This window comes from Archocentrus centrarchus, chromosome 11, assembly GCF_007364275.1.
Source record: "Archocentrus centrarchus isolate MPI-CPG fArcCen1 chromosome 11, fArcCen1, whole genome shotgun sequence".
Taxonomy (NCBI): domain Eukaryota; kingdom Metazoa; phylum Chordata; class Actinopteri; order Cichliformes; family Cichlidae; genus Archocentrus; species Archocentrus centrarchus.
The window spans coordinates 30699413-30724503 of NC_044356.1; the positions used below are offsets into that span (position 1 = coordinate 30699413).

Genomic DNA, 25091 nt, shown 5'->3' on the forward strand with positions numbered 1-25091 from the left:
TAAATAAGACCCTGTGAATTTGCTTGTGGTGCCCAAAAAAAACTGTTTAAATTGGAAGATAGTTAAGTCGAAATGGCTGAAAATGTTTGCTGCCAATGTAAGGACTTCATTATCAGAACTGTTTCTGTGGGCTGAGTCAAGGATGAACTTGAAGAAAAGCATGGGTTTCATTTCATTTGGTTTCATTTGCCATTGGTTTTCTCCAATATGGAAATACAGTTTGAGTAATTGCTCAGATCTTCATCATTAACTTTGAAATGCTGTCAAGTTATGTGATGATCGGGGAATGATGAAGAAACAAGAATTCTTGGGTGCTGCAGAGGTACGAAGATTTACATTAAAAAGACTTTTTCCTACAAAGCAGTATAAAATGGGAAGAGTTAGGACAAAAACAAAATGGGATTCCCAGCAGTGCTGGAACATTTAAATAAATGTGATTTGATTGGCTGGCATGCGAAAGGTTGAACTTGTTTCAACTCTTCAACACAATCTGCACAAACAAAGCGAAGCAACTGGCTCCACAATTCAGTACGGCAACGAAGCCCATCAACCCAGTCAAATTGAGTGAGAGGCAGGAGCGCTGAAGCCTGAAACTTGTCCATCTAAATCCTCCCAAACAGCCTGACTTGAAGTTTACTGAATTTAGGTGTGCTCACTTCCATTTTTTGCTGTGCTACAAGGAATTGGACCAGCAATGACCTTCTCCTTAAAAAAAAAAAAAAAAAGCAGCTAATTGGGCTAAATTTGATATTTCATGACCTTTCTAGTAGCTTTTGCTTCTTGACCAGTTGCCCAGGCAATGTCACCATGTTTTCAGATTGCTAATTCTACAATCATCATAATCAATAGAACCAATAAACCACAGCTTTCCTCAAGTGACTCTATCAACAAGGTCCTTCTTTCTGCAGCTTCAGCAGTGAAATTCAGCACAAACAGAAAAAGCAGGAATTAATCTAACCGGTGCTCGCACAGACTCAAATGAGTCTCCTCAGGTTAAAAACAAAGTGTGATCTGTACACCTCCCCCTGCCCAGAGAGTAGCATGGGACCTGCTGCCAGAGGGTAGCTTAGAGATAATGGTGTGGGATGCAGGGGAGATGCTCATTTATAAGACACAGTGTAACACCAGCCTGTCACCAATCCTCTGAAATAGCCATTTCTCAGTCTGGCCCTGGCTTGAAGACAGGCCTAATGTTCTTCTATCTAACTACAAACACCCTGAGCCCACTGCAGTCCCAGGACCCTCTTCACTAACACATCGTATTAAGGCTTGGCAGCCGTGCTGCTGGTGTTAAAGAGCTACTCTGACTCTGTGCCAGCTTCTGCTTAATAGCATCCCGTTTGGCCTGCTCCCTCAATACTGCTTTTGTCTTTTGCGTAGAAGCGCCATCTGTTTTCTTTAGTAATGTATAAGTTTTGAAGTCATGTTGCAATAAACTACCAAGGATGCTAATTTTGGACCTCTGTTTTTTTCTGTTCCTGCTGACGAACAAATATCACCGCCACACCACCAGTGAACCTCCCTACTGCCCCGGCCCTCTTCCCCTCTGCCTGCAGCCAAGCGAGTGTTTCCGGGTGTGTAAGCATATCAGAGCCTTAATTGCCTCCTGTGTGAGGGCTGCTTGTTGTGCTGCGTTGTGCCCAGTTATCTGAGGATGAGAGGGCTGAGTGGTGGAGCGGGGTCTGCGGCGAAGGCCTGCTTTTCATTGAGAGCCCTCCAGCTCCAGGAAGAAACGTCACTATCAGACACGTCTCACTGACTCCCCTCATTAAGGCTCATCCTTCCAAGCCTCCTTTACTTTTCAGCACACGCGTTACCCTCAGTGCCCAAATGAGCTTCTCTGGCAGCAGGAGGGCAAGCCCATGTAATTATAAAAGCCACATGCATTCTGTTGAATTCACACTGATGTGTCTGTGTGTGGACCACACACGCACTTCTGACACACACATTAGCTGGGTGCACTTGCTGTTTTGATGTTTACTTAAAAATGAATAAAATTATAATGAGTCTGTCAATGCCCCACAGGCTGAAGCCGTAACGTCTGCGGGAATGAATTATTTCTGTTGATCACAGCGACAGCGAGTACGGCCAACGTGGGTCCAAGATTGCCGTATTTTCAAATAATAATAACTTGAATGTGAGAGAAAAAGCAGCCTTTAGAATGCTAAATGCTTATCACAGGTGATAGTGCAGCTCTGTTAGGCACAGTCCCAGAGTGATATAGTACCCTGCAGAGCAGCAATAACACCTAGAGATGTTGATGGCAGCGCCCGGAGATAACTTTGTGAAGCATTCTTCCTGTGACAAGTTCCTCAAGGGAAAAACAAAAAAAAAAGGGGGGGGGGGGGGGCATATGCAAGAACAAGGCAGTCGCCTCTTTGAAAGGTAGGCAAGGTAAACAAGACCTGAGCTTGTTCAAAGATACCAAACAGCTGGATGTGTTAGCTGTCTGACTTGTCCTCAGAAAAAAATATTTAGGGACACATAACTTGTAACTATTAAAGCAGATATTTGAATTGTCAAGTCATCCATTATCCAAAGCTGGAGGTTTATTTGTAAGTCACTCCACTGCTGCAGGTTAAAATAAGTTGCAGCGTTTCGTCAGATCCCACAGTGGCAAGCAATGAAATGTTTTTCTTGCTACTAATTTTATAGCAGACTGCTGATCAGAGAAATCCTCCCAGTGTGGTATGGTGTGATTTTACTAAACAGCCAGCAAAGCCTGCGAGAGGAAGCAAAGAATCTCATTCATCAGTCTGTTTCAGAGGCCTTCTCGTGACAAGGATTCTGAGGGGAAAACCTAATATTAGTCGTTTTCATGAAACTTGTTGTTTTTAACCAACTTGGTTAAACTTCAATAAACTTAAAAAATCCTTTTGATGTGTTTTAAATAAATGTTGTTAATATGTCTTGTGTTCAAGCCCCTTTCTTTCACTGAATGCATCAATTTTAAATATGTGTACTTTCAGTTTTGGCAGAGGTTTTCATAAGCAGTTTTCATAAGCAGTTAGTGATGGCACATTTTGTCAGGGACTGTGTTCAGCACTGGATTAATACACTGTTGATTTTGGAGCTGTATGGCAAGGAATATTCAAAAAAATTGATGAGAAATGTTGCTCAGAGTTCAGGAAGGAGTTGAGGCAGGCTCTGGGTGGTAGGGAAGAGTTACCAGATGACTGGGAAAGTACAGGTGTTATACTGAGGGAAACTGCCAAGAAGGTGTTTGGTGTATCCTTTGGACAGAAGAAAAGGGACAAGGAGACTTGTTGATGGAATGAGGAAGTACAGGAAAGTATTTAAAGGAAGAGGTTAGAAAAGAAAAAGTGGGATAATTAGGGAGATGGAGATAGTAGACAGGAGTACTGGGAGGCTAGATGTCCAGCTAAGAGAGAGGTCACAAAGACAAAGGAAAAAGCTTAGTCGTATGTGAGGCTGGACACTGAGGAAGAAGAAAGAGGACTTGTATCGACTGGCTAGGCAGAAAGATCGAGCTGGAAAGGATGTGCAGCAGGTTAGGGTGTTAAAGGATGGACATGGAAATGCCTTAACAAGTGAAGAGAGTGTGTTAAGATGATGGAAAGACTGCTTTGAACTTGTGAATGTAGAAAAAGAGAGCAATTAAGAGAGCAATAGTGAGAAGGAAATGAGGGTCGCTATGATGAGGATAAAGAGTGGAAAAGCAGTTGTTTTACATAACATACCTGTGGAGGTATGGTTTTTGACCAGACTGTTTAACACAACCTGCCTGAGGATGCCTGAGGAATGGAGACCTGTATTGGTACCAGTTTTCTAGAACAAGGGTGATGTGCAGAGCTGCAGTAACTACAGAGGTAACTAAAGTTGATGAGCCATGCTATGAAGAAAAGAACTGTTGATGGTAGGTTAAGAACAGAGGTGATGATCAGTGAGCAGCAGTATGGCTTCATGCCGAGAAAGAGCACTACAGATGTGATGTTTGCTCTGAGAGTGTTGATGACGAAGTACAGAGAAGTTCAAAAGGAATCTGTGTCTTTGTAGGTGTAGTGAAAGCATATGATAGGCTGCCAAGAGAGGAACTGTCTGTGGTACTGTATGAAGAAGTCAGGAGTGTCAGAGAAGTATGTGAGAACATGTATGAGGTCAGCGAGACCGTGGTGAGGTGTGTGGTACAAATTGGCAGATGGGTTCAACGTAGGGGTGGGATTACATCAGGCTCTGAGCCCCTTCATGTTTCCAATGGTGATGGACAGGCTGACTGATGAGGGTAGGCAGGAGTCTCCATGATGTTTGCAGACAACATCATGATCTGTAGTGAGGGTAGGGAGCAGGAGGCAGAGAGCCTGGAAAGCTGGAGGTATGCACTGAAGAGAAGAGGAATGAAAGCCAGTAGAATCAAGATAGAATACATGTGTGAACACACAAGGACTAGAGGTAGTGACAGTAGATGAGTTTAAATCCTCGAGGTCAACCATCCAAAGCGGCACAAGAGAGGTGAAGAACTGAGGGTGGAGCAGGTAGATATAAGTGCAGGGGTGATTTGTAATGGAATGATAGCAAGAGTGAACGGGAAGGTGAGACCTGCTGTGATGTACAGTTTGGAGAGGGTGGCACTACCAAAAAGACAGAGGAGAGGAGGATGCGAGGGATTAGAGTTATTTGGAGGCAGATGATCCGTTAGTTATTGTGTTTGTTGAATCCTTTGTTTATTTAGTGGATTCTAACATAGATTACTTTTACGATTTGTGATGAAATAATCAAAATCATTTGAAAACTAATAATAAAAAAAACTAATAAAAAGCCCTAAAACTTAATCTTAAATCTTTATTTTGTCAAATCCTATTCATATTTTTTTTAAGTAAACTAAATTTAACAACATTACTTCTTCAAGAAATGATGTCTTTGCCATTGCGGCTGTTGTTGCAGACAGGAGGGTTAAAATGACACCTTCTGGCTGTTCTAGGAAGTTTGGAAGTTGGAGGTTTTAGTGTTAATGTTGTGGCTGCCTGCTGTATATCCTCACATGCCCTTAGCCACAGAGCTCCTGTTCTTTCAGTACTTAAAAGTTCTACTGCCATCTCAATGGAGGTTAACAATGGAAAATGGACTAGCTCCTATATAGCACTTTTCTACTCTAGTAGAAAAGTGCTTTCTATCTAACATTTGCACTTCACACGCCGATGGATACATCAGGAGCAACTAGGGATTCAATATCTTGCCCAAGGATACTTTGGCATGCAGACTGGAGCAGCCAGTAATCGAACCACCACCCTTCAGATTAGTAGCTGACCTTCTCTACCTCCTAAGTACGACTTTCTAGTCAATGCAGGAAAGTAGTAAATAGGGTAATGGCTACCCTAAAAGCAAAATTCCATTCTCCTTCAGTACACTGAGGTGAACATCTGAATAAAAAGAGAAACAAATATAAGAAAATTTTACACTGCAGGTTGTAATGTGTTTCGTATAATAAAATAAAACATGGTTTGATGACCATTAGAACAGGTTTTTCCAAGGGTTATCCCTAGTAGGCGTCCAAGGCAGAAAGAGTTAATGCCTGTCCACATATCCCTGTGTCCACAGAAGATCTTAACTGAATTACCTGTGTTAGTGTAGGGTTAATGCCATGAAGTAACAAGAGGCACATAACTCTGCTGCTCTGAGTTACAGCAAGACAGCTAGGAGAGGCAGTGGAGAGAGATTAATGGAGGGAGGGTGCAAACCAGAGTGTTTGCGAAGGACCCCGGTTACGACGGTCCAACTTAGTGCACTCCTACAGTGAACACGTACCCCTGATTAATAGCCCACACAACAGGCCAATCATAAATATGCTGTGATGGAGCGGGAGGAAAACACAAGCCTCTTATACAGTATTTATCCTGAAGAGGGAGAAATAAATTAGAGGGGCGAGACAGAAAACGTGAGCTGGGTGAAGAGCCCTCAAAGAGAAAGAGGAGAGGGAAAGAGCAAAGCCAAAGAGGTGTGAGGATAATGAGAACAAATCACATGTGGTGCTGAGCATGCAGAACAAGAGGATTCGTGGAAAACAATACTTTTATTCTCCTCAGAAGCTGTACAGTGTAACACGCCAAGAGGTAATCAAAGAAATCTGGAATGTGGAAGAGTTTCTATTGATCACACTGTTCCAAGCTGTGCAGTTCTCAGATAGGCTTAAATCATCTATATACAGATTTAACAAGGACATTCATTTGCAATTACTCTTACAAGGATAACAGTGATTACATAGCACAGGGCAGAGTGGCAACTTATTCTCACTGACATAAATCCCAGCTAGTATGGATGGCTGCCAAACTGCAAGATTGCCCTTCACTGCTCATTTGAAGAACATGAACTGTAAATGAAACTGAAATCTCCATTAAAACAACACTGCTGGCCTCCCTCTTACCAGATCAACTGGATTACTCCAGTTTTTCAGCTTCAAGGAACCACCCTTCTACTTGAGTTTATGTTCTGAAGCACACTTCCTGCATCAAGTTCAATTTTTCCCCCCCGTAAACATAGAACTCTTGTCACCAATCTTGCTTCTTAAAGTTCAGCCTGACCAAAGCTATCATTCTGTGCCGATAAAGCAGCCATTTCTATTGAGATTATTCCCTATTGCATTAAAGCAAATCCCTCCTAATATTGTGTGACCAGCAGGAGCACTCTGCTGGCACTCTTTTTAATCAGAGCCTCTCAGATACGCAACTTCTGCTGGGACGGAGGATCCAGGATGTTCCGCTGCTTCTCTTGTTTGGTTTGAGATAAAGCTCTGCCGCTGTTCTGTCATTTCCATTTGAGCATTTGTAGGCAATGCAGACCTGACAAGTTTCGAAGAATCTTCCAAACACAGCCGCTGCATTCTCACAGGCCTTAACAACGAGGAAGCCAGAAAGCAGTGCAACAGAGGGACAAAGAAAACGTACAGGATTCAGTACGATAGACACAGAATCATCTCGGTCATCTGTTTGATCAACGCAGGTTTCTGACAACAATACCACAAACATGACACTCAATATCTGGAAGTCTGTTTTCAGGGCAACAAAAAAAAAGGTCTGTGAATTTCATTCTTTGCAAACTCAAACTGCATTGATACCATCATTATACTAAGTTACACTGAACAGCAAGACACCTGGGCCAGATGTTCTAAACCACCAAAGCAAGACACCAATCCACAAACGGGATATGCTGCATGAAAGGCAGCCTGTGGGGCTTAATTATGAAAAAATAAAGTACACGTTTTCTCATCTGAAGTCATTTTGTTTACTCCTGAGGTGTAGGAAGTCCTGTGTCAGAGAATGTTGATTGATTTTATTTTAAATGTTAAATACCACGAATTGTTGTTTATTTGCAGTTTTTTCTTCCTCATCTTTATTGGAACAATGCTGTGTTTCTTTGCACACAAACAATGCCAAGTTCTGATTAATGCTAATGTATCTGAACGCTGTAATGTGCATTCTTGTGTGCAAACAAAACAAGGGTCATACCCATAGCCAAATACATGATACGTGATATTTCAGGCATACATGTGGTATTCTACATTGAGCCATCCTTCCAATAGTAAAAAGGAAATGAAGTGTGTGTGAGACGTAATCTAGAAAGAAAGCATGTTTGAGAATAATTTGTTGGCTGTTTTCACTGACTGTCCATGACGTTCAATTGTATCTTGGATAAAGAACATAAAACTCTTCTTTTTGCTTTGTTTTGTTGCTTTTGAGTGTTTTTGTGCCTCCGTGTCAGCCCTTTTCACACCATTTTTGTGACTATGATTTGCGAGCAATGCTTGGAAGGGGCGATCAAAGAGTGAGGTCATTGTGACCTGCTTTTGGCTGGAATTCAAGAGTGAATAATTTAATTATGATAAATGGCTCACGCGACAGAATGATTTCATTTTATATCCAAAAAGATAACGGTTAAGTCCGGACAGATATGAAAATGCAAATTGTAAATTCAGTGTTTCGTGGTGGTAACTCCGTTTTTGTGCACTCAGTACACTTTATCAGCAAGCCTTGCTAATTTAAATGGATTATAAATATAAAAATCTACTCGGGGCAGCATATTAATTCACTTTAACCAAGGTATTTTATGCTGAAATGATGACAGCCTTGGCACACACCAGCATGCCTCTGCTCACATTCATATCATTTTTACAAAAACAGAATTAATCAATGCGTGATTCCAACAAAAGAGCTACTTATGTTCTAAGCCAGGGGTCATGAACCCACGGCTCAGGAGCCGCAGGCCAATCTCTAGTGGCTTCCTGTGACAAAAAACTAGATGACTAGCAATATGGATTTTTTTTTTTTTTTTAAATTAATCACAGTTATAAGTATTTTTTTTTCTCTCAGTAATTCTGCTGTCCTGAAATGTGTAACTTACAATAAAATAGGTTGAGTCCCCCAATCTATGGATTCCAAGTCCAAGAAAAGAAAGACTGCAAAATAGTGAATTTGCCTTCAGTAACAATGCTGCTGGTTTACATGTATGCCTGATCTGTGGTCAGAAATTAGCCAACAGCAAACTAGCAGTGTCAAAAGACATTTCAAGAACAAGCACACTGCATCTGCTGAAAAGCATCCATCTGGGGATGGAAGGAAAAGAGCAATTTCAGGTCTGCTGCAGAAAGCAGAGCAAAAGTAGCTTTAAGAACTGGATCAAATCTTCAAATTCCACGTCTGCTGCCAGTTTTGTGGCAGCTCAGAAGACAGTGAGGTGTGGGAACCCCTTCACAGATGGTGAATACCTGAAAGAGTCATTTATTAAAATATCAGCCTTCAAAAACAAGACTGAGATAATTAAAAAAAAATTAAAGATATGCCTCTCTCCACAAATACAATCAAAGACAGGACCATAAAACTGGCAACAGAAATCACCAGTCAGAAAATCCAGGACATCAATTCAGCTCCAGCACACTCAATTGCCTGTGATGGGTCAATGGACCTGAACGATATTGAACAGATACCACTGCTGTGCAGGTGTGTGAAATCATCGAGTTTATACCATCAAAAGACCAAACACGGGGAGAGGGCATTTGTGAGGCTGTTTTGAGCTGTTTAAAAGCCAAAGGAGTACACACCAGCCACATGGTGTCAGTAGCTACAGATGGGGCACCCAGCATGAGAGGAACACAGAAGGCTTTTGTAACTTTACTGCAGAATATCAGAAACTGTTCACGTTTCATTGCATTTTGCACCAACAAGCACTGTGTGCGCAAACGTTCCCTTCAGAGTGTGTGGAGGCCATGATGGTTTAGTCCTGCACATTCCTAGATGAGGTCGACAGTGTGTATTCAGATCTGCTGCTGCGTAACAAAGTCCGGTGGCTGTCCAGTGGGCAGGTGCTGAAACGGTTCTCAGTGTGTGTGGAACAAGTGAAAACTTCCCTCTGCTCTGACTGACCTGCATGTATCAGCAACTGGAAGATCCCAGTTGGCTGGAAAAGCTGCACTTCATGGTGGACATGACAAGCCATCTAAACACGCTGAACAAAAGTATCAGAGAAAAGAAAAAATGGCCCTGGAGTGATATTAAAAAACTCTGTTACTCTGTTTCAGTGTAGGCCTGTGCACAATGAGTTTTTCCTGCTCTTTACAATTTTTCTGTTTTATGGTTAATAAAATTTTTCTAAAAGTAAACATTTTCCTTATTTTAGCACTGCAATTTAATAAATGCGGAAATGAAAATACAAAGTATTAAACTTCAACCATGTTTTGAGCGTTGACCTTGCGTTCCTTGACCACCAGAGGGCACTCTGCAACTTCCCCGTTGGCAAAGCAGAGCACAAACACAACAGCCAGCTGATCCAAGCAGAGTTCGGCAGAGCGTAAACAAGCAAATAAATGACTGCATATAACAAATGTCACAGAAATCTGTTTAAGTTTTGTATCTGAAAGGAAAAAAAGTATTGGATGATATCCCGTAATATATTTACCAAATACTGTTATCGGTCATCAGTCTCAAAAATCCTATAATGGTCGGGCTAAGTAGTTACTGCTAGAGACACCGGAGCCAGTGAAGCTATTTCTAAAGGTGTGTGCTGTTATAAAACAGATTAACAGAAAGATCACACGGAAATGAGCCAGTTCTGAATGGATACGTTCAGGGCCTCAGGTTTTTCAAAGTGAGTTTTTTTCCTCCCATTGATAACAATAATGGATCAGTCTCGCAGGCCTATTGATGTAGCAGTTTTGTCCTAAGGGAACTAACAGTGGTGACAAATGAAAATTGAGTTGGTCGAGAGCATGTCCAGTAAAAATAAAATGCAATCACATGGTGACTGTTTTTCTACATTTCCTGACTGTATAATAAACATGGAACAGAGACTATATAGATAAACATTAACTACTCATCCCTGACTCACAGACTGTATATAAAAGGTGAATGTAGCCTTTAGGCCTCAAAAGTCAATTATTAGTAGCTTAAACCTTCTATTTGCCACCACTGGGTGCCTACTCTAGAGAGACTGTCTATGAGGAAACAAACCCTCTGGCTCCCCTGATTTATGTGTGTTTATGGTCTCAGTCAGTAGTTCTAAGCCTTACTGAATACAACATGTTACTCGTTTTGTAATTAAGGTCTCCATTAGGGTCAAAAAGGATGACAAATGCTTTAGGACGGCCCTAATTTTGTGACTGACACTCGTTACTGTATTAGCTCATCATGTCTGGTTTTAAAACACAGAGATAGGGTGCTACGTCCATCGTTTATACACACCCAATGTTATGATGATGATGACTGACTTATTACTGCCAATTATGGTTTACAAGTACATGTGATGAATTAATAACCACAAGTGGCCACCTCAGTGTGTAATAATGAATCAAAAGGAAAATCACACTAATGCAACAGAGTGAAATGCTCTTTCTTTGCCTTTCCTCTCTCTAACAGATCTAAGGACTTGTGGAGCAGCCACAAGTCTTGATATGCAAATGAGGGATTGCGGGGTGTGTCTTTGCATATTGCATAAAAGCGTACATGTGGCAGAATCAAGTGGGTGATTTCATTTGGGCAAAAAGAAGCTGTATTAAGTGGTATAAACGGACTGCGTATGTGAAAAGAAATCAATCAAAATATACTTGGCGGAGCTACAGGTGCAATCATTTATCATCATTTATCATGATATGGGGATTGACTTGAGGCATCCAATCATGTTATGACTGATGGGCTAAACCGCTGCGCTCTCATGACCTTTACAAGGCAGTAAATGTAGAGCAAATTGTGCGGTAATGCAGACATAACCGTCCAACCTGAGACAAACCAGGCCAGAAGTCTCCGAACTGCCTCTCTGATGCTGCAGCCACGTTTCTGAAGTCCTTCTTTCATCCTTCTGTTCCTAAACTCCTTCCTCAATCCTAACATATTCTGACTCACAACACTGGGCGGGAGTCACAATGAGTACACAAAGCGACGAATGGCAAAAATCTAATTTCCCTCTAACTGAGTGCTGCACTTTGGGAGCGGAAGGCAAGATTGGCACTGCAGGGCATATGCTGTTGTGTGAAATTGTTTCATTGCTGGTCCACGATGGGTCCGGTCGCTAACTGCAACACAGAGAAGCCAAGGCTGTCAAGGGCCAGCACTTTCTTAGATCTTCCAATATCTTTGAGAAGGTAATAGGTATTTTTTTTAACCCCCATAGCACAAAGTAACCATAGACTGCCTGCAGGGATTGATGGAGTTGATGATACACACAGCCCAGCAGCTTGCACAAAAGAATTGGAAAAGACTTTGCTGTGGCTCCTGTTAAAGGTTGATAAAGAACACTGATTACCTAATGTGCTTTAAATTTGACTAAATTCCTCGACAGAAAAAAAAGAAGAATAGCGTTTCCGCAGTTTTTGTTCCCGGAGAATCGCTCTAACCTGAACTGACACTGCAGCACAGATGAAACGGCCCCATGCCCTGCGAGATTAAAGAAGTGGCTGCATGATACACCAACAAGTGAGTAGAAAAAAAAAACAGATACCAGCAGAGAAAAAAAGAGGCAGAAACAGCGAGAAAGGGTTCTGGCTGGGAGATACACTTCATCCTTTGTCAGCATGGAGAAGCTGTATAAATTCTCTGCCAACAGTTTGTTTAGGTAGAAGAAGAGAGTCACAAAGCACCGGCTGTGGACAAAGCAGCACTTTCCATTAGGCCAGACTCTCTCCTTTCATTTCTCATTTAATCTTTGCTTCTCCTACCCGCCCTCCACAGAGACATCAGTTACAGAATTCCATCTCCTGCAATCTGAAGCTGTGCCCTAAAACCTATCAGAACTGCTTAGCCCGTTAATACGATTGTTGGAGATGACACGAGGAGAGGGGCGCATAAATAGAGGTTGATGAATAAAAACAGACCTTGTCCGATGAGGCTCAAATCACGCTAATTAAGAAGACGGAGGGCTTAAACTTCAGCACCTGCATTACAGCACTGGCTCACTTAATCTGGTGGAGAAGGGGAGGAAAATGACACATACTCTCAACTACAGTACTGTTACTTATGAAAATTTAATCTGGAGCGCTGGAGGAGACATTTTCCCCTTCGAGTGAAAAGCCGCTTTGAGGGGTAATGTCAAGTCTTTTTATGTGCCCTGTAACAGAGGAATATTCATTTTAGGAGTGACCTAAATGCATTTGTTGAAAGCTTTATACGTCTGTGTGGTTGTGATGCGTTCCTTATTGGAAATGATGACTGCCGTCTTCACGCTTAAATTCTTCCACGCCAATTAGAAGGTGCATTTTAATCAGTGGGCCTTTAAGAATTTAATAATCTTCAGAGAAGGCGTGAATCCACTTGAGAATCAAACGCATCTAATCCTCGAGACTTGAAACACAGAGGCTTCAAACGCAGCCTGCATCTATCTGTGGTGTTTGCACTTGTGTGATCACGTTCGTAGATTTATTTACACAAGGCGCGTGGTGCGTGATGTTACAATCGCCAACCGCCCAACGGCTTTGATGTCAATTTCTATACAATCAAATGATAAAAATAAACACTTGCGGTGGTGCTGGAGAGACTGAACTCAGTCATGTGAAACGACAAATGAACAAACGTTTCTGCTGCACCAGCATTGATTTGGGAGATTTTTTTTTTTTTTTTTGGCAGGTTGCTTTTTTTTTAATACTGGCTGCAGAATATGTTATGCTCCCAGGCCTGCTAATCACAGCAGGTGGTCGGCCACAATTGCAGGTTGTTTTTTTTACTATTTATTTGTACACACTGTACCCAAAAAAGAAAAAAAAAAATCAACTAGGGAAGGGAATGTGCTCAGAATAGCAAAGAGATGCAGGGATTCAGATGACAACTCCCCCCCCTCCTTCTCCTCTGTCTTCAGAGATCCACGGGCCCCGACGGCACTGCTGCAGATCGTCCCGTGGGTGCTACAGGCAGCTGCAGGGCCCTGACCCCAATTACTAAGACAGGGCCCTCACTGCACAGCCTCGCTGCCATCTCAGTCCCAATAGGCATATGGCTAGACAATACACCTCAGCACACCTCTTCCCATTTATACAAACAGTGCGCTCCCACAAGTAATTTTGCACATTAGGTCCAAAGAGTGTTGACACACAGAAAATCCCAGACCAGCATTTTCAAAGATCCCTTTTACAGTTCATTAAGGTGATCAATGGAGGAGAAAATATTCAGAATTCAAATCCTTTTCTTAAGTATACATGGCAATATTTGCAGTGCAGTGCAGTGCAAAAATGATTGTACACAACTGAAAATTATGGCATTATTATACCTGTTTTATGTATAAGTATTTTCCTATTGTAACTGCTTGAGTTCGGGCTGCAACTAAAGATTGTTTTCATAAGTGAGTAATCTGCCAAATATTATGTAACTGGATAAGCAGAAGAAAATGGATGGATGGATGGATGGATGGATGGAGGTACAGCCCTGTTACCTTTACAACCAAACACCTTTTGAGGAAACATATCTTTACCCAGATGTATTACATAGAAGCATGAAAATAAAATGCTTTTTCATGCTTTCCTTCTCTTTCTCTTTTTTTTAGGCAACTGATCATTTATCATTACATGAGGTGGTCAAATAAAGGAAAGGCATCTAATGTGGTTAACATTGTTAAAGGCTGTATCTGAACTCAAAACCATGATATTTACCTAAACCTGAACAAGTACTATTGGTGTCTAAAAATAAATCTAATATAGGAGTCAAACCCAAGTGTTTGAGTCCAGCATTTAACCTGCACTGAAACCAGTTCTTTAATCTCTTGTTGCTGATTTTATCAGTCTTCACATTATGCAACACTGTTAATGTTCCACTGTTTCCTTTACGCCATACAGTATAAAAAATGGATGTAGCAACAGTGAGTTCATTGGAAGTCCTGTTTTTTTTTTCAATATAACCCAAAATGAGTGACTGAGCTCATAAACTCAGCATTTAAGTGTGTAAAGCTGTTTTCCTTATAGACTTTTATTGGACTGGAAGTCTTTTTGCACATATACCCTGGTGGCCTTCAGATAGAAAGCTGGTTTAAGGCACCTCTGCACTGGCTTAATTTTTCTGACCTGTAAGCAACATGCATTTTTTTATCCTGTCTATGGGTTCCACAAAAATCCAGAGGGTGTGACATGATGAGCTCCCTCCTGATCCTCAATTCTTCGCTTCCACATCCTTGCAGCTTTAAAAGCGAGCAGCACTACCTGACATCGGTCAAAGAAGTCCACTAATCACTGACGTCTACAGAGACCTCCATAAAGTTTAGAATGAGATGATTTTGTAGTTTTGCTTCTGTACATGGCCATAGTGGATTGTAATTTAAACAGTTCTAATCTATTTCAATTGAGTTTTATTTCTATAGCACCAAATCACAACAACAGTCGCCTCAAGTTGCTTTATATTATAAGGTAAAGACCCTACAGTAATACAATCAATGTGATTGAAGTGCAGACTTTCAGATTTAATTTAAGGGGTTTTATAAAAATTTTACATGAGCTGTTTAAGAATTACAGCCATTTTTATACACAGTCCCTCATTTTCAGAGGTTTAAAATTAATGAGGCAAACTATGCATCCATTTTCTTCTGCTTATCTGGCGCCGAGTCGTGGGTGCAGCAGTCCAAGCAGAAACTCAGACTTCTCTCGCTCCAGCTTACCCAGGGAAACACTGAGGCATTCCAGGCCAGCCAAGGGACATAATCCCTCCAGCGTGTCCTGCCCAGGGCCTCCCTGTAAGACATGCCCAGAACACCTCACCCAAGAGGCACCCAGGAAGCATCCTAGTCAGATACCTGTACCACTTCCATTTGCTCCTTTCGATGTGGAGGAGTAGCTGCTCTACTCTGAGCCCCTCCCAGATGTCTACACCCTGTCTTCACCCTAACTAAGGGAGAGGCCAGCCACCCTTTGGAGGAAGTTCATTTCCGTTGCTTGTATCTGTGACCTCGTTCTTTCAGTCACTACACTGAGCTTGTGACCATAGGTGAGGGTGGGGACGTAGATCGACTGGTAAATTGACAGCTTCACTTTTATGCTCGTCTCTCTCTTTACTACAATGGAGCGGTGCAGCATCTGCATCAATGCAGTCGCAGCCCCATCCCATCATTGTGTACAAGACCACGAGATACTTAAACTCCTCCACTTGGGGCAGCAACTTGTCCCTGACCCAGAGTGGACTACACCCTTTTCCGGCTGAGGACCACGGCCTCAGACTTAGAGATGCTAATTCTCATACCTGCTACTTCACACTCAGCTGTGAACTGCTCCAGTGTGAGCTGAAGGCCACCACCTGATGAAGCCAACAGGACCGCATCATCTGCAAAAAGAGGCCACCAATGCAGAAGTCTTCTGCGACTTAGCTACATCTAGAAATTGGTGACGAAAGGCAAGAGTCCAACACCCACTGGAAACAAGTCCGACTTATTGCCGGCAATGCAAACCAAGCTCTCGCTGCAGTTGTACAGGGACTGAATGGTCCACAACAATGGACCAGACACCCCATACTCCCGCAATCAACCACAAGCTGCCTTTTTCATCGCTGATGTTCTATAACGTTCTATAACGGTAACTTGGCTGCTAGCTCAAACCAACTGCAAGCTGGATAGAAATGTGCCCATTACTAATACATTTTTACTGTGCATTTCTTTTTACTGGCCAATCAATAATATCTCTGATAAGCTTGTGTATTGTACTGATAATAATTTCAAACAATTACAAGACCCATCCCTTTTGTGTAACATGTATTAGAAGGACCAAAGTAAAGCAGGATTTGTGTCTGACACTTTCAGCACTCTGTTGCATTCAGGCCAAAGAATTTAGCCTCGTTTACAGGTGGAAAAACACCTGGTGCCATTGTCAGGTTTAAAGTATCATGCATAAGCAGAAATGCTGCTGCCCTTAAAGCCAGCTGTCAAATAGTTAAACAAAATGCACAAGCCCAAAAAAAGCTGTTATCACAATAGCACTCAAAAAAAATCCACACACACTCATTTGCACACACAAACAATATACTAAACTGGCATAATAGGGCACTGTAACCACAGTGATGAGAGCCTCTTTATGAAAGAGATCAGTGCTCCTCGGAGATAGTCGCACTGTCTTTTGCTTCGACTTAATTACAGCTCACACCTCCCCTCTGACTATGCAGAGGAGAGAAGAGAGGGCTTTGATTCCGATGCCCCGTGGAAAACTTGATCCTTTCCTTCCGGTGGCATCATTTAGTCACTTTTCTAAGCCGTTTTGTCTTCGCGTTCACGTTCTACTTCTTTTTTTTTTTTCCCCCTACATCTTTGCAAGTGCTTTGCTCAGGATGTATCAGGCATCTTTCTTGTAGCAGCAAAAGGTTACGCCATTCAGATGCAGATGTAAGAACTCTAAAACATGGGAACAGAAAATGGTACAGAGCAACAAGAAGCTTTACATGACATTAGAAGAAGCGCTTCCTTTAGCATCATATACATTTAAATGAGCACTTGCAATAAGAGGCTTAGCCGTGAAAATGCTGCCCATTATTATGATAACAAAATATTACCCAAATGTCCAAAATATGCGCATAGTTGCTCTTCAGTCTTTTAGAAGTCAGCTCTGTCAGTTAATTACAGACACCAAAAGGAAAGAATGCCTGCAGATTTGTAGAGTGAGCTTGCTTTCTGTGCACATGTTAAAAGTGGAAACTGCTCTTTCTCTTGAAAATGCATCTAAATGCTGCTCATTATTCAACCGCAATTACAAAACACATATAATTTCTGTTTCCTCTGCAATCACTCTTACTCATACTCAGGCTGCATATAAAAGATGGATGTACGCATCGTGATATCACTGGTTGGCTTGCAAAGTTTCATTTTTGAAGCCTTGAGTTCAGCATTTTCACCACTGACAAATCTGACCGTAAAACTACGGGACACAGCACGCTCATATGGCAGCACCTTGTCCCAACCTAAACAAGAAGCACGCTGAGAGTGCAAACCTGGCTTATTGTCAGTTTTCAACCAATAAATCATTAAGCTGACCTTGAAGGCCTCGGTGGATGTAAGCCAAATTTGAATGGATTGTTAACATGACTCCACTTTACACCCCTACAAAGGTTTATCAGAATTCAGTCACCACTTTTTGAGTTATTGTGTTTACAGACAGAATGACACTCAAAAAACCATCAAAAACATAACCTCCTTGGAGCATACCTTTCTTTATGGTTCTTATCACGATAGACAAAATATCATGATCCCCATTATCATAATATAATAACATTTGAACCCATTAATTCATCAGGAAAATCTTCAGTGAGGACATGACTCACTTTCCCATACATTTCTATGCAACCAGATTTTTTTCCCAACCAGAATATTTGCCCCCTACAGGCCAATAGAAAGAATGCAGGTTTAAAGAACTTCCACAATTACATCACTTCCACTCAACTAGAAGCTGATAAAAGTCAAGCTGTCATGAGAAACACATGGAGTACTTTTGCTTACTGCCTAAACATAATAAACGCACGGGATACTTTAATAAACGTAGGCAACTGTGTGCACAGAAGAGTCGACAAGTCAATAAGATGTCTCACACAATATTTATCTGCTTTGCTAATATTTATTTAATGCAGTCACCACCATTTTTGATTTCACCAGACGAAACAGGGTGGTGATATGAGCTGAGACAGAGTGTCAGTAATTGGATTTATTTTCAATAGCAGAATGAGCTTCTTCTTCTTTCACAAGTTGCATTATCTGGGTTTGACATTGGAGGAAAAATACAGGTTTCACCTAAGTGAAAATGTTCTCTTCAACACAAGGAGGTAGTTTGCACAAAGGCGGCCTCATGTAACAACTCTAAAGACATGGGGAAAACAGGAGAGGTCCGCAGGTCAGGACTACAAGATTGAATCGAGCACGGAAGGTCAGGCTGGGTAGAATATCCACAGGATTCTGCAAAATAGCCATTATGTATTGGCTACGAGTTCCACACAGAAAGAAGGAGGTGTGTAAAATTACACAGTCCCCTGATATTTTCCCACAGCGTCAAATATTCCAGACAGGAGCCACATGAACAGGATCCAATCAAGATCTGCCACTGTAGTAGGAACTGATGGCTCAAAGACCTAATTTAATTTCTACAACTGGAAAATATCAAATCCACTCTAACAGGATTGTAAGAACTAATAACTGGCAGATAACACAGAATTTCATCAGAATTGGATATACTGGTGTGCGTTTGTGCAGCTCGGTATAAAAGCTTCTGTTTGTGTCAACACAACTGAGTTGAGCATTTTTACTTTCAACGGTGCATGTGTAAACTGTAAAATGATTACACAACGCATACAACATAGCTAGTAGAAGCTAGTGCAAGATGGCATCATTGCATGGTTGCATAATCAAACTTCTGTATATCCTTTTTTACATTGCTAATAATTTGGAAACATTTTAAACAGTTCACATTAAACTGATCTATACGGATGATATAAAGAGCCTCATGATGATGTTAGTCCAACACAACTCCATGCAGTCACAATAAATCCTTCACAATGCACAGAAAGTGAGAAGCTAAAATTATTGGTATGACATTTAGAAGAAAAATAATACTGTCTGAGCCCTCTGGTATCGTTTCACAAAAGCCCTGCTACAGTATGTGTAGTAAGAAGTATTTTTCAGTATTACAAAAGAAATACACTGATCAGCCACAGCATCTAAACCAAAAACAGGCTGAAGTGAATAATATTAGTCATCTCTTTATAAAGTTTGAAGAACGCCAAGGCACTAAACCGGTTTCCAGTCCAACTGCCTGGTGTGGTGACTTCCCATTTCCATGCCCCCTCAAGTCAGAGTGGCTTTGGGAGCACGAGGGTGCTCTACACAAAACTGGCTCTGTGACTTTATTGTTTGTAAGTTGCCTTTCAGCCTAACTCAAAGTGTTTTCTTTACCACATTCACACAGCACTTTGCTTCTAAGCCTTTAAACACTTTTTCTAACAATCCCAAACACTCACAATCTGATGCATGGCTCAAGGAGGCAGCCAGGGATTGAACCACCAACCTTCTAATCAGTAGTCAATGCACTCCACCATCTGAGCCACAGCCTCCCTGTAGTCTGGCTTTTCTTTGATGCTGCTATGTGTAAAGTTTGAAATTAGCTCACAAGTTAATTAACGACTGAGTCATCAGAATATTACAGAGTGGCACTCATTTAGCTAAATTACTCAATAGTTTAAAGTCTCTTGTTCCCTTCCAGGCAGCATCATAACCCCTTTTTGGCACGTCACACATTACAGGCCTTCATCAGGCTACAGACACACAAAAACGAAACAAAATATGAGAAAGGATGCAATACAAGTATGTCTGAGATATAGGTTCTGTAGCAGGGTCTGTAATTACCACAGCCAGGGGCCAGCTCGACTTGCTCTCTTGTGTTCAGTGGGCCGGCCTTGACACCTTCACAAGGGCTCTCAGAAACCACAACAGCAAAACGACAATGTCAGCACTGCCCCTTTTCCGCTGCGCTGCACCACCCACCCCTGTGGCAGATAATAACCTCCATCAGGGGGCAGTATAAGCTGATAATTAGGTGCTTAACTCATACAAAAGTGCAGATCTGAAATATAGGCCTGTCAGGTCACTGGGGAGGAGTTAAATGAGTGTAGAGCAAGGGTAAAGTATTACAAGGGATGGGAGTTCGTGCTGCATATTAATAGTGGACAGTATAGAAACCAGTGCTCACAGCCCACACGGCCATCTGGGCAGAGTTAGAGAGCAACTGGGACTTGGTAGAGGTTAACTAGAGTCTGTGTAAATGTATGCGTGCACCTTTATGTGGATGGACATGTGGTGCACATCATCAGGCAGAAGCTTCTGTGTCTGTCTTTGGAGCATTGAGCAAGGAATGCAATTTTATGATGTGGTAATGTCCATTATGACACTTTAGCTGCTGTTCAGATAATATTTTAAAGCTATCGATCCATCACTTGGTCTGGACCGTTGAGATCCCCTGACAGCCCAGATCTCTTCCTCATTTAACATTCACTGTCAAACAGCTGCCAATATTTTACAAGATGCTGCATCCAAGCAGGGTGTCAAAGAAGACGCGGCTTTTTGTTCTTTATTTCGTACCACTTTGCATCTGACCTTTTTAACACAAGTTACTTCTGTATAACAAGGTGAGAAAACAGTTCAAAACAGAAGGACATAATGTGTAACCTTGAGCTAATCTTCAGTCGGGACACGTTCGCACCACATAACCTTTAGTTCCAGGGTCAAGGCACTGCAACAATTTGTTTGAAAGCGAGATTATTGCATGGTTCGGTATTCCAGAAGACACTTGCTGTCAACAGCTGTTTAATGTCATCAAATTTTAACAATTTTATAGAGTTTAAACTTCAAGTTAATAAAAACTAAAAAATTGCACCATGATAGTTCAACTGATCCTGGTGTGTACTTGAAGATGTGTCCTTTCAAGGTGACATAGTGGGCATGCCGCCAACATCCTCCCTCAGCAGGCAGTATAAGAAAAAAAATGCCATGCACTGAAAAATCTATATGTCTTCCACTGCTCAGGTCAAATATGTCAGCAAGCAGAATGCAGAAAGTAACCTCCCATTCACAGTAACTCTCACACCTCACACAGTGTTAACAGTGTTCCAAGAGAAAAGCACATTAGCTTTATAGTGGCAATTATAAATATGGTGCAAATATACATGTGTTGGTAATGCCAGGGTCTGAATGATTGTGTGGGAACCAAAACAATTTATAATTTCAATAAATGTTCTTCAGTCCTTGGTGATGGCCTTTGTCAAACAGAAAGCTAGCTGAATGACTAAATAGAAAAATGTTTTATGGATTTGGGTGCATTAACTGTTGCTTTGGCCTCTCTTGCATGTAGCTGCTCATTTTAACTAGCTTACTGAAAGAGGTGCTAAAGGTGCTACTGCCTCCCCTGATTTCTTCAATCCCGGTAACACAAGGCGAAATCAATTTTGTCTCCCAAACCACTTTCTGCCGAGTCGCATTACGTCTCATGAGTTGACCCGTGGTATCTTTTCCTGGGTCCAAATCATTGAATTGCACCACTCCCCTAGTTGACTTTTTTTTTATCTGTGTGACATGAAGCAGTGGTTTCCTGACTGAAAAAGCAATTATACACTGGCCGTGGCACCCGGGTGAGCTTACAAAAACTGAGAGGTGCATGACAGCCCGAAACAAAACCAAAGGATGGCTTCTGTCAGCCATTCCCAAGGGTGAGGACAGCAAGTATAATGGGCCTATAGCAATTAGCCAATCATCAGCGAGGGCAGGGCTAATGGAGTTGACAAATATTTTCAAGCTGTGCTTAGGAACATGCGAAACTCTTTTCACATCAGTGTCCCCATCTTCTTACGCTTGTGCTTAAAACCCCAGCAACATCAGTACGCTTGCATGGCTATGCATGAGAACTTGCAACCTGAAATGATGTTAGATTCAGGCCATTCCATTAAGGTTCTCGAGACTGATTAAAGAAAATCAAATTCCCTCCCCCCTGAGGAAATCAATTAGAGTGGAGGTAGTGTCAGACTGAAGATAAAAACTGAGTATAAGTTGATAATTCTATCTGATTTTAAGTTAAGTGGACCTATTATCCTCATTCTAGCATTGCATGAATTCCAGTTAATAATTGATATTTATCTTATTCTGAGCCTTTTTCCACTCTGTGAAACAAACTATTTTAGCTCTTCCTCCCTTGAGGCCACACTTCTTTAAGCCAGTTTTCTTCTCTTTTGCTGCCCCTTACAAACAGTGGGTTTGAACAGGTGGCAGGTGGGGCTGCTGTGTTCACAGCCAGAGCTGTGTGCTTGAGATGATTATAATAAAGAGTTCCAACCCTGTTGGAAACAGATCATTTGGAGCAGTCTGAAGCCTGAGCGTTTGGCTGTATATATGAGGAACTTATCATTTGAAACTTTGACAATGTTTAATGTGAGCATCTGTGATTATAAAAATATGTCTATATGAGGGGGGGGAAAGGAGCATAATCGGTTCCCTTTGCCAGTGTGCCTAATTGATGGTAAGTCCGACCCACAGTAAGTCCAATCCATATTGTGCCCAATTCATGGTACATCCAAACCACAGTATGTCTGATCCATGCAATTCATGATCCAGATTATGCTACATCTGCTACAGCTTGCTTCAAAGTGACACCATTCTAAGCATATGGAAAGAGTATATCTGAGAAAGATGATAAAGCTATGATCCATTTCCTTTAATAGCATCAGTTAACGTCATGAAATCGAGACATTACATGTCATTGTCCTTCCTACCAAAACACCTCAATTTTTATGTTTTTTTTTTTTTTTTTTGCCTCCAGCGAGAGCTGAGCCGCATCAGAGAAGCTCCAGAAAACTCCAGAAGCCATGAGAACTTCGCTTGACTGAAACACTGATCCATGGAGACGGTTAGAAAGCACTCCTGCAGAGCACTCATGGGCAATAATGACCATCAGCTCTCTGTGTAGCAGAGTGTAGCTTCAAGTGTGTATCATGGGGAGAGGACAAGGAACCAGGAGTGCTGAACCGTTGAAGGAATGAGCTGGGGTGAAAAGGAGCTGGGAAGCTGTCAATATTGCTATTATCCTGGCTTCTGCAAAAACTATCTCCAAGTCCTTCCACCACTCCTACCACCCCCGGGTGCTCTTAATCGCCACATGGAGGTGTATTACTAATGTTCAATTCCCTTGTTTCCTTCTTTACTTCCACAAATTTCATCTTCTTACTCCACAAAGCTCTCGTTCTGTCTCAGTGCCTTTCTCATCTCATCTGAGTGAGTGCCCAGAGACACAAAGTCAGGGCGGTCAAATATGGCCCCCTATTGTATTTGTAAATGAACCAGTGACACATGGGACAAGACACACGTGCGCTTGGAGGAGAGCTGCTTTTGATAGTGTTGGAGAGTAATGAAAAAGAGCATTAGCACAAAGGCTAATCAGCCCACCAGCTCCTCGCAGTGGTTCCACTGAAGCCATTGACCATGTTCTTGGCTTCATTCAAAAGCAAATGGGATGGAAATGAAGAGTGTTTTTTAGTAAAAGCACGATTCTGTACAAACAGGCATGAAAAGAGAACAAGGAAGTCTTTATCAGGCTTTCTTCGCACCTCTCACATCTGACTCTGTGCAAGTGAAAATACTTTGTGCTTCCATTTTGTGGAAAATGATGCAGTAACATAACGCATGGAGTGAGATAAACATGAGCCTCAAGGGTGTTCTTCATATTTTTCCTCATATCAGCGAAATCTGTCTTCTGTAAATTGTTTGCAAAAACAATCATTAGCTGCCCCCCCCCCCTCTCTTGGCTGCTATTAAATGACATTAAATGGCAAATTTAATGAGTACAGGAGAGACAGAAAGAGAGAAATGAAGCAGCAGCTCGCTGCAAATATAAACAGAAATAGACACATTTCAGCTGGCAAAACATGCAGAGTATTCCAACAATTGCTGAGACTTTCCCTGTGGCTCCAGACCGAAGCAGCATTACTTCAGAATAATTAATTTAAGTTGATTTCTTCTCGTCATACTGGTGACGGTCTCAGTACATGTCAGTCACCTGATCCAATTACAGATGAAATACTCATGCACCCCTGTCTGATCTCAGCAGCCATGTTGCATGAGCAGGTTTCAGGGTAAAATATCGTGTGATGAGATTTGCAGAGTGCAGCTCGCTGCTCTTCAAAGACAAAATGAAGTGTTGTGACTGAGAAGTGTAGGGGGAAGTGCCATTTACTTTTCTACCAGCCATGTAATGGATATAGAACCTGTCCTCCCCCTGTGGGTAATTCAGTCCAACCAACATATTGGTATCAAAATAGATTAGACTTCTTAATAGAGAAAGATCAAATATTTGTTATATTGGAGGTAATATAAACTTAGTGTTTCCATTACAGTATATAGTTTAGTGGAGCAATGAGTTTTACTTTTATTTTAGAATTTTTCCTAAAATATACTGCTCATTATGCATTTTGAAGAATGAAAATAATGAAATGTTGCCACATAGAATTAAATTTTAATTTGTTTTTGTTTGTTTTTTTATTTATGCACTGGTTTTAATACCATTTTAAAAAGTGAAGCTAGATTTAAAAAATATGTTTGAAGTCACAGTTTTTTAGGTTTAATACAGTGTTTCATGTTCTCATTAAGAACATGCAAACTATACACAACTGACCAGGAGGTTCATATCCAGAAGCTTCTTGCTGTAAGGAGACAATGCTATCCACTGCACCACTATGCTGCCTCAAGCATAAAGTGCATGTTTTGCTATGAATTTCTTGTCCTCTTAAACTCTCCTGGCAATTAGAATTAGAGCCTAGGCGATATATCGGTGGGGCCAATATATTAACCAATATCAGCTATTTGCTGATATATCAATATCAAAATGTATAACAGCCAATAATTAAAAGTAAAAGTAAAGAAGCGATGGGAGAAACACCCTTCAACCATATTATGAGTCTTGACACTGATAGGCACTCTGGAACTTCCCCATTTGCAACACGTGCTTGGAACGCCACAAACACAACAACCAGGTGATCCAGACAGAGCACAAACATGTAATAAATATCAGCTGATACATCAGATTTTTAAATCACCAAATATCGATATCGGTCTTAAAAGTCCTTTATCTGTCCGGTTCTAATTATAAGGCACCTATTTTAAAGGAATACGCAAATGGTTTA

General features: G+C 41.4%; 1 protein-coding gene across 1 annotated transcript in view; it reads right to left on the minus strand.

Annotated features, from left to right (window-relative positions):
- ptprua (protein tyrosine phosphatase receptor type Ua) overlaps window positions 1-25091 on the minus strand; it is a 240719-nt gene that overhangs the window by 170664 nt on the left and 44964 nt on the right.